Source organism: Macrobrachium rosenbergii, chromosome 28, assembly GCF_040412425.1.
Source record: "Macrobrachium rosenbergii isolate ZJJX-2024 chromosome 28, ASM4041242v1, whole genome shotgun sequence".
In the NCBI taxonomy this organism is placed as follows: Eukaryota; Metazoa; Arthropoda; class Malacostraca; order Decapoda; family Palaemonidae; genus Macrobrachium; species Macrobrachium rosenbergii.
This window is the reverse complement of record NC_089768.1, coordinates 3205122-3215008: the sequence shown is the minus strand read 5'-3', so window position 1 is coordinate 3215008 and position 9887 is coordinate 3205122.

The window sequence follows — 9887 nt, the reverse complement described above, 5'->3', positions numbered from 1 at the left end:
AGGAAAGAGTCTCAGACAGGCCCGGGAAAAGTTATGCAGTACCATCTGAATGGGAGGGACAAGGACTACCGTCATGGTGAAACTCATCATGATGATTTTTCAAATAACTTTCTATTGAGGATGATTGTGATTATCAAGTGCATATATATATATATATATATATATATATATATATATATATATATATATATATATATATATATATATATATATATGGGTGTGTGTGTGTGTGTGTGTGCAATTACCCATTAAATATCTATCAGCTTTTTGACAAGTGTAAAGTAAAAGTAAGAATTATGTAACGTAGAATTATGTAAAGTGAAAATACTGTCTGTGAACAACAGATGCAAGGTTATTATAATATACGCACATTATTCCTCCACCATAATACAAGCTTTTAGTACCTGAACGAGTATGATTGTATTTTATTATAGCCTTTCATTCGCACTCGTATATCTGATGCACATTTTATCTACATCCTTATTCGATGAGAGACAAATTTATCACCGTCTCGAAATGTGATTGGTGGAACCAACAGAATAAGGAAGCTTAGAGTAAACCAAAAAATAGCAGGGAAGAGGAAAAAGCATTTCTCTCGTTCTGGAGTGGGTCAAGAAATACTGAATGGCTTGGAGTATACAGAATTTCAGTTACTGACGATAACTTTTAGTTTTCTAGAGGTAAATCACGATAACTTTTGTAAAAGAAGCAGTAATCGCAAGGTACGTACATAACAAACAGTCTATCATTTTTTATATTTCGCGTTTGTAATCCCCCCGGGTAAGTCGAGCTGACGTGTAGATTAATGTGACGAACGTTCCATTCATTTTGACGTGAAATAAGAATTTAGGTCAGACTAAGATAATTTTGCCGGTTATTTAGTATAAATGAGAAGTTTTTACCCCGTGAACGTATATAATAGTGCGTTGCGATACAACAGACATGGTTATTTAGCAATGGACTCGAAACCGAACACACCTGGAGAATCACAGCCGAGAACAGACCTTACAGAAGAAACATAAAATCATATAATTTTTAATTGTTATGAAAGACAGACATAGCCGCAACTCTCAACAGGTTTTCATGAAACCTACAAATCCTCAACAGAAATCAACTGAAAAAATGTCTTAAGAAGGAATTTATTCTTTCTCCTAAACTTAGAATTAGACCCAACTGCCTCCTCGAGACTTTAGCGCTGGTAAAAAAGAAATAGAAATAGCAATAAATGTCACTAGAGGTTATTGTAATGGGGCCAATGGAACGTGATGCAATTCTTGAGTACAGTTTTGGTACTGATGACTTTAAAGGGATGTCATCGAATCATACTTCAAGTAAATCTGTGGTTAAAAGATCCTGTAATTAGACATAATTATTCAACCCGAGGCGGATTACGTGAAAACAAAACTCAAAACAAGTAAAAAATGCGCCAAAGTTTCTTCGGCGCAGTCGAGTTTTCTGTACAGCCGCTACAGCGTATAATCAGTGCCACCGAAAATAGGTCTATCTTTCGTTGGTCTCGGTATAATGCTGTATGAGCCGCGGCCCGTGAAACTTTAACCACGGCCCGGTGGTGGCCTGTCCTATATCGTTGCCAGACGCACGATTATTTCTAACTTTAACCTGAAATAAAGTAAACACTACAAAGGCTAGAGGGCTGCAGTTTGGTATGTTTGATGATTGGAGGGTGGATAATCAACATACCAACTTGCAGCCCTCTGGCCTCAGTAGTTTCTTAAGATATGAGGACGAACAGAAAAAGTGCGGGCTGAATATAGTGCGGACGGACAGACAAAACCTGCACAGTAGTTTTCTTTTACAGAAAACTAATAAGATTCATTCACTCATAAAATTGTCATATAATTCAATACAATTCAATAGTTCGTTAGAATTTGGAGTAAAAGAACCCAGGACAGAAAATACTTTGTTTTGTTTTTAATTTTCTGTAAAAGAAAACTACTGAGATGGCTCTTTGTCTGTCCGTCCACACCTTTGCTGTCCGCCCTCAGATCTTGAAAACCACTGAGGCTAGAGGGCTGCAAATTGGTATGTTGATCACCCACCCTCCAATCATCAACCATACCAAATTGCAGCCCTCTAGCCTCAGTAGTTTGTTTTATTTTATTTAAGGTTAAAGTTAGCCTTGATCATGCGTCTGGCACCACTATAGGTGCCACCAACACCGGCCACCACCGGCCCGTGGCTGAAAGTTTCATGGCCGCGGCTGAGAGTTGCATACAGTATCATAAGCTGTACAAAAAACTCGATTGCACCGAAGAAACCTCGGAGCATTTTTTACTTGTTAGCTGTAGAGATAGTTGATAAAACTTGTAAGCTTCTGTTCAGAAGGGTTTTGCGAGGTTTTCGAAATCAGACAGGTGGATAGAAGCCAACTGCCTGCAGATATACTATTTCATAATTTTAACAATTATAACTCACGAGGGATTTTTATACATGGAAATTATTTGACAGGATTGCCTGAATTTCCCAAGTAGGTGGCAGAATGACATAGCTATTCAGATGGAAAGGCTATCCTGATCTGGTAAATTCATGGATCAATGACACTCAAACTGTCCTGAAACATTAATTTTTAGAAACAAAACTTTTCATTTTAATCTTGATTACTTGAAGTAGGTAGGGGTTAAATAAAAGCCGAACTAGTCAGAAAGAACACAAAAAATTTCCCGTGAATGTTAAAAAGCCTTATGAAAAGAGTCTTGTACAAAAGTTGCATGATGCAAATACCTCAGAGGATTAAAAGAATGAGGGAGATTGGTCTAAAAAAGCCCTTCGGTTTGAGGCAAAAATCCACAATGTGGCCAGATAGAAAAGCCACAGAACAACAAGCCGCTCACAGGCGATAATAAGTGTTTCCTGGTCAGGACGTAACGTCAACAGTGGACTAAATACCTCCTCGTTATTGAGGCAAGGCTCTCCCATTCCCTGTGGAAAACATTGGGTCTGCCAGGGGAAGGTAGCTTTATTCTTGGGCAAACAAGATTCACTGGGTTGGAGGGAAAACGGAACAGGGGATACAGGTGACTGAGCAGGGTGTGATCCTGACAATGCTCAACTGCCGACGAGAGAACAAGCATCGATGCCTAAGGCTTCCATCGGCTCGTAATCATCGTCAGATGGTTAGTAATACATGGGAAGTCAGAAATCCCTCTTGGGGAAAAAAAATTGTTATCACTGGTTTGGTACGTCCAAATAAGACTAAGTTTTTGTTTACCTGTTTAGAAGGGAAAGAAATCTAACGTACGGATTTCGACTCAAAACTTCAAAGGTAGCAAAGAAAATTCAAGAGTAATGCGTTCATAAGACGATAAAGAAAATTGGTGGGTATTACCGTTAATTCTTGTGATGCCAACAAAATGTAATGAATGCTGGTACAAGTTTAAAGTGGAACTAGTTTTTTGGGAAGATTTGTACTTCAGAAGGGCGCACGCACATGCACGCATTCACATACACACACATTATTTATATATATATATATATATATATATATATATATATATATATATATATATATATATATATATATATATATATATATATATATATATATATATATATATATATATATATATATATATATATGTATATATATGTAACAAAAGAGCCACACAACTTCACTGTTTATATATGTGTTTATATGACTTGCATTAAACTTCAACAAGGCGGCATGGCTTAGATTCCAGTTTCTTTAATTTACAAAGTACAAGCTTTCGTTGAAGTACAGCCTTCTTCTCCAGGTACCGGTGCACTGAACTTTGTACTTTGTAAATTAAAGAATCTGGAACCTAAACCATCCCGTCTTACTGAAGCCTGATACAAGTAATATATATACTTTTATATATATATATATATATATATATATATATATATATATATACATATATATACACACAGACGATAACTCCTGCCAAATTCCTTCTTTATCCTATCAAAACCCCGTTACACACACAATATATATAATATATATGTACATATATATATATATATATATATATATATATATATATATATATATATATATATATATATATATATATATACACAGTATATATATATATTCTCTTATCCTTCACCTACCTCATCTATTTTTTTCATTGTCTTATTCTTCAACTTGTGATTCTTCCTCATCTAGTTCTGAATTGTGCGATTCTTCATCTCCTGATTCTTCCCCATCTTGATCTTCCTTTCAGTTTATGTAACTTCTGATTCTTCCTCACTAGTGCTTCATTTTGGTTATTCATTTTCCAATTCTTCCTCATCTGGTTCTTCATTGTCTGATTCTTCATCTGCTATTTCTTCTTCAACTATTTCTTTCTTTTCTGGTTCTTTACCCTTTAATTCTTCCGCCCCCCCCCCCCCTTGTTCTCCATTATCTGATTCTTCATCTTCTGATTCTTCCTCATCTAGTTCTCCGTTGTTCGATTCTTCATCCTCTATTTGTTCATCACTTAGTTTTTCATTTCCGGTTCTTCATCTTCAAATTATTCCTCATCCAGTTCTTCATTGACTGATTCTTCATTTGATTCTTCCTTGTCTTGTTCTTCAGAGTATAATTCTTCATCTCCTAATTCTTTCTCATCCAATTCTTCATCCTGCAAAAGCTACTCATTACCTTGAGCACGTAGTTATGAAGTGGCAATTGGCATTGAACAAACGTGTTACAATGAATGAAATACCCTTCGGGGATCTGAGAACAAGGAACGAGAGAAAACTTCAACAGCCACAAAAAAATTCACTAATGGTAATAAAGTGGATGTTTCTCATTAAAATAACTCTTTAGCCTCCTCTGCAATTCAGGAGAGAGAGAGAGAGAGAGAGAGAGAGAGAGAGAGAGAGAGAGAGAGAGAGATGGCAAATCAGCATGTCAGAAAATTTTTCACCCGCATGTCATAAAGAGCATACCTCGCGTAAACCTTAATAACGCAGATAGCCCCTGACAATCCAGAACGCCCAGTGAAATAGCAGTCCAAGTCAATAAAGCAATTTGATGTATTTGCCCATCTTTTTTTTAGCACAAAATATTCCGTTCCTTGTTAACATCAAGAGAATACTAGGCATATAGCAAGATAGAAGCGTGGGCCTAATAATAACCAAGTACACACGTTAAGTATACCGCTGGTCGTCCGGTCCATTTTCAAGTGTGTAGATGGCTCACCACTAACATATGTCTAACGTCATCAGCACATAAGACCTCTGAACATCAATGGGATATGGCGAGGGTCTTTCAAATTGATGTATAATATGTAACAATTAAGAAAAAAAAAGTGCATATGCATGAAGTCTCACAATCCCATACCGAGTCCTGCTGAGAATACAGAAACACCGCTCAAGACTGAACTTTTTATGTCCGCAGCTCTTAAAAAAAGAAAACAAAAGAAACCATCCAAGGTGCATGGTTTTAACGTCTCAGTGCTATAAATTGAATAATGACCTTGCCCTAATTATTTGTCTTAATCAGGAAAATAAAAGCTTTTGCGCATTTTGGCAGCATGTCTAAATAAAAGCAGAGGCATGTCGTTTAAAGATTATATGAACGTAAGACTGCCACCTCCTTCAGAAGGCACGTTCAGTCGCACAAAAGAAATCAAACGAGTTTTCAGCTGAAGGAGAATTAGGTCATACACTCTCAAAAGTCTGCATAGGCTCAGTGGTTCGTGATAGAAGATGACTTAAATAAAACTGTTGGAAATTAAGTTTCATCAGTGCATTCAATTAGAATTCAATTAGGTCGTGCAAAATTAAGGTGAATTCAGCAAGAGGAAAGAGTTGTGAAAGGCGTTGTTCAATTGATACCCCAAACCGAAGAACTAACTTGTCAGAAAGCGAATTATGTAGATTTCAGGGCACGAATAAAGCCGTTTTTTTTTTATAAGAACAAAGTTACCATAAGCCTAATCATACAAATGGTAACAGAACTTTGCTGAACAACTGACTGAAGCAAGGCAGTAAAGACAATACATAGATGAAACAGATTCTCTTGGTCAGTAGGAACAAAATATCCGCGGTAAGTATGGGTACAGAATACAGAACAAAATCTGGTAAGATGCCGCTGTTGTCTTGAAGAACTATTCGGAAATTAAAAACTTAACGAAATGAAGTTTCATGTAAAAGTCTGACGTCATCTAACCGGTGCGAATAAGAACAGATGGTTTAAAGCTCCTGAGAACAAGATAGATACATACATACATAGGGTTATGGCAAGCAGGATAACAGACAACTGCAATATTTTGGTCTATTAGAAAATTTTTAAAAACCCTGATTAAAGCGGATGAAATAAAAGAACACAGTAATCTGAATCTTTGTACTGTCGATGTAATACTACGAGCAGTCATGCCCCTGAAGATGAAAGCCTTGTGGACATCCCAGCCATTATCAATAATAAGCCCAACATGACTTGAAGCACCGAAAATGGAAACCCAAAAATTATTATGGCTAAGTTACTAATAACAAAAAAGTGACAATCATCAAGCGGGTTGAGTTACCTCTCAGGCTATACAAGGCAAAACTGACAGAATCAACCAAAGGAATCCGTGTAACAACTTCCCACGGTGCATTCAAATGACCAGCAATACTTCACTCATTTATTAAAATAAGTAGCTAAAGCTTACTTGCAAGAAACACATCATAGGGTAATGGTGTTATTAAATGAAATTAGAAAGTGATGGCATTTGACTTTGAAATGTAAGCTCACACTACCCATCACATTTCTTTGAATGTTTGAAATGCTACACAGATAGCAAATTGAATATCACCGTTCAAAGGAACTAGTTAATGGTGAAACAAAGTATATCTCCTCGTTAGAACTTTTCTGTTTGGAATCGGTGAAGCTGTTTAGTCCTTTCATTTTACAGCTCTTCAACCTAGACCTATCAGAGATACTGGGGATGCTATGTACTAAGTCCCAATGTGGTTAGGGGTGGGAGTTGGGGGTGGCTATCGTGTTTATGAAGAAGATCAGACTATTTGAACAATTTACCGTGAAATCAAAGTACTTAACATTGGCCTTAGTAGGGTATAGACCCAAATACACATCTCATATGGCCCCAAAACGCTTCAGTTATTCACTGCACTTAGTAGTCAAAGCATCATATTAAGAGAACTAAAAATAATATATATATATATATATATATATATATATATATATATATATATATATATATATATATATATATATATACTGTATATATAAACACAGGACTCTGATGCATCTAAATTTTTATATTAAAATTATAATAATAACTAAACATTAGAAAAAATGAAGCCCTTCTGGAGGGGCTATTTAATACCAAACCGATTTAAAGCCTTTTTACCATACATTCTATGAATAGTATTTTTTCACCTCTTGACATGTGAAATTGTTCGGTTGATGGGGTTAAGGCAGCGATATTATCTTTTAGATTTGGTCTTCTTACCTCGAAAGTGTCCACGTTATTCGAGGTCATAGTTTGAATAAGAGAAGAAAATGAGAGCTCAACATATCTTCAGATCTGCAAAGGCAATTCTGATAACTCCATGCGTTACAGCTAGAAAAATCCTATCAAGTTGCGGCAGTTTTTGCAGAATTGCTATCTTACCCTTAAGAATATTCTTGATACTTGAACTTTTCGACGTGTAAATACTTGCTGAATTAGGGCCACTAAACCTTTACTGAACGCTAACAAAAAAAAAAAGAAATAAAATAAAACAACCTATTCGGTTTTTCCTCTTGTTGATTTTCCGGTCACCATCATAACCTTCTTGTGCCGTCAGCTCTGAAGTTGATAGTGTAAGAAAGTCATGATAGAGAACGGAACACCAGCAAGAGAGTGGAAAAACCCGAATAGATTGTTTTATTTTCTTTCTCTCTTTTCTTAGATTTCTAGCTCCCAGATCTAGAACTCTACATACATATCTCATGCATATTTGCTTTAAAAGGCATACAATGGTAACAATCAGAAATTATCTGGCAAATGGAAATCCCCTCACCCATTTGAATTGGAACTTAATGCAGGTATATAGAATAAAATTTCAAGCAATCTTTTCTGTAGTTTCTGCTCGATTTGCATGTAAAAGTTTTACCTAACTTTTTCCTCTTGTTGTGGGGTGGCCTCTTTCCCATTGGGGTCCTATTATGTCACGAATTTCAAATCTCTGGCTTTGGACGTATTAAACGATTGAAAGTCAAAATCTGCAGATTAAGCAGGGATTATATAACAATATTCATGACTTGCATGCGCTGGAACTCATGGGGAATACTGACAAGCGTTTATAAAGCATTGGACTCTTGGAAAGATTGTTGTTAATTTTATTTAATTATTTATTTGTTTGCTTGTTTAGTTATTTATTTATTTGTTTTTTTATAATTTATTTATTTATTTATTTAGTAATTCATTCTTTCATTTATTTATTTATTCATTCACATACTTATTTTGTTAAGGGGAGAGGGTGGACTGCAGTGATGTGAGGCATGATGGAACTTCCAAGAAAATTATAAATTTCTTGGACGGAAAGAGGGAACATGCCATGAGAGCTACACCACAGGACACTTTCGCCTAATTTGCACTCTGTCTTTGTCACTTTGGAATAAGACCTAAGAAATACATATTTTCTAACCTTTTCCACCATGCATAGGATTTGATTATCTTTTCCATGTTGTGTCATGAAACTCTCTCTAATCTATGGTCATTGTACAGAGAAGGTTGCAAAATACAGTAGTTTTCTTTTGCAACCCTTCCACTCTCTATGGCACCATTTGGTGAATGAAAACCCTTTAGTAATGATATCACAACATATTCCACTTGGTCTACTACACGCAGTGAACCATTAGGCTATCTTTCAAGTGTAAGACCATGAAACCGCCTGCGACCTAGGGATTTAACACACTAAGAGATACAGCAATGGTTAAATTCAGATGTCTTTTTTTTTTTTAAGTGCTCTGTTTGTGACAACACGATCATTTGATAATGATGTCGCAATAATCCTGATCTAGTGCTCTAAAGGCAACAAACTCTTCTCCCTTTATAATGTGGGGACATGCAACCATTTACGACTTTCGATCCTCTCGCATCAAGGTTTAAGAAACAGGTCTCTCTCTGCTTGTCTCTCTCGATATATATATATATATATATATATATATATATATATATATATATATATATATATATATATATATATATATATATATATATATCGATGCCATATGATCATGACGTCTCAGATGGGCGTCTCAAGAGAGTGAGAGTCAGTGATTTCACTGTCATGTCGAATGCAAGAGAACCTTAAACTGTGAACGGTCTGTGACCCAACATTGTCAAAGTACTCGCTTGCTGCATGTAGAAGACAAAACTAGAAAATCTAATAACAGCATTGTTATGTGATTGCAACATTACAGAATTACAATACAGGAATATCTCATCATCATTACAATTGCCTTAATGTCGTGTAAGAATAACATCACAGCGTGAGCTCCTATGGATGGAGAGAAAGAAATAAAAGCGAGAGAACCCAAGTCAAAGGACTGTGTCATCCCCAGAAGGAAACGTGTTCCCCGTGAGTGGCGAAACTGGGTTACACTTCTACGGGAGCCTGACATCACTATGTGGCATCAAAGAAAGGAAGGGAAAAAGCCAAAGGTGCCCTTTATTTACGACTCCTAACCCATGACGCCCATGAGAGCAAAAGAATGAAACTCACAAAACTCGGAAAATGACATTAGCCTATCCCAGGGGCTGTAAATGATGCCTCAAAGTAGGTCCCATCACCAATCCTGCTGATTGTGAGTATCATGTTATGCGTTTCAACTGCCTAAGCAGTTAACTGTGGCAGTCACTGAAGCTTTAGTCAATGTTAATGTCCTTTCATATGAGTGTGAATGTCATCATCCAAAAAGCGAT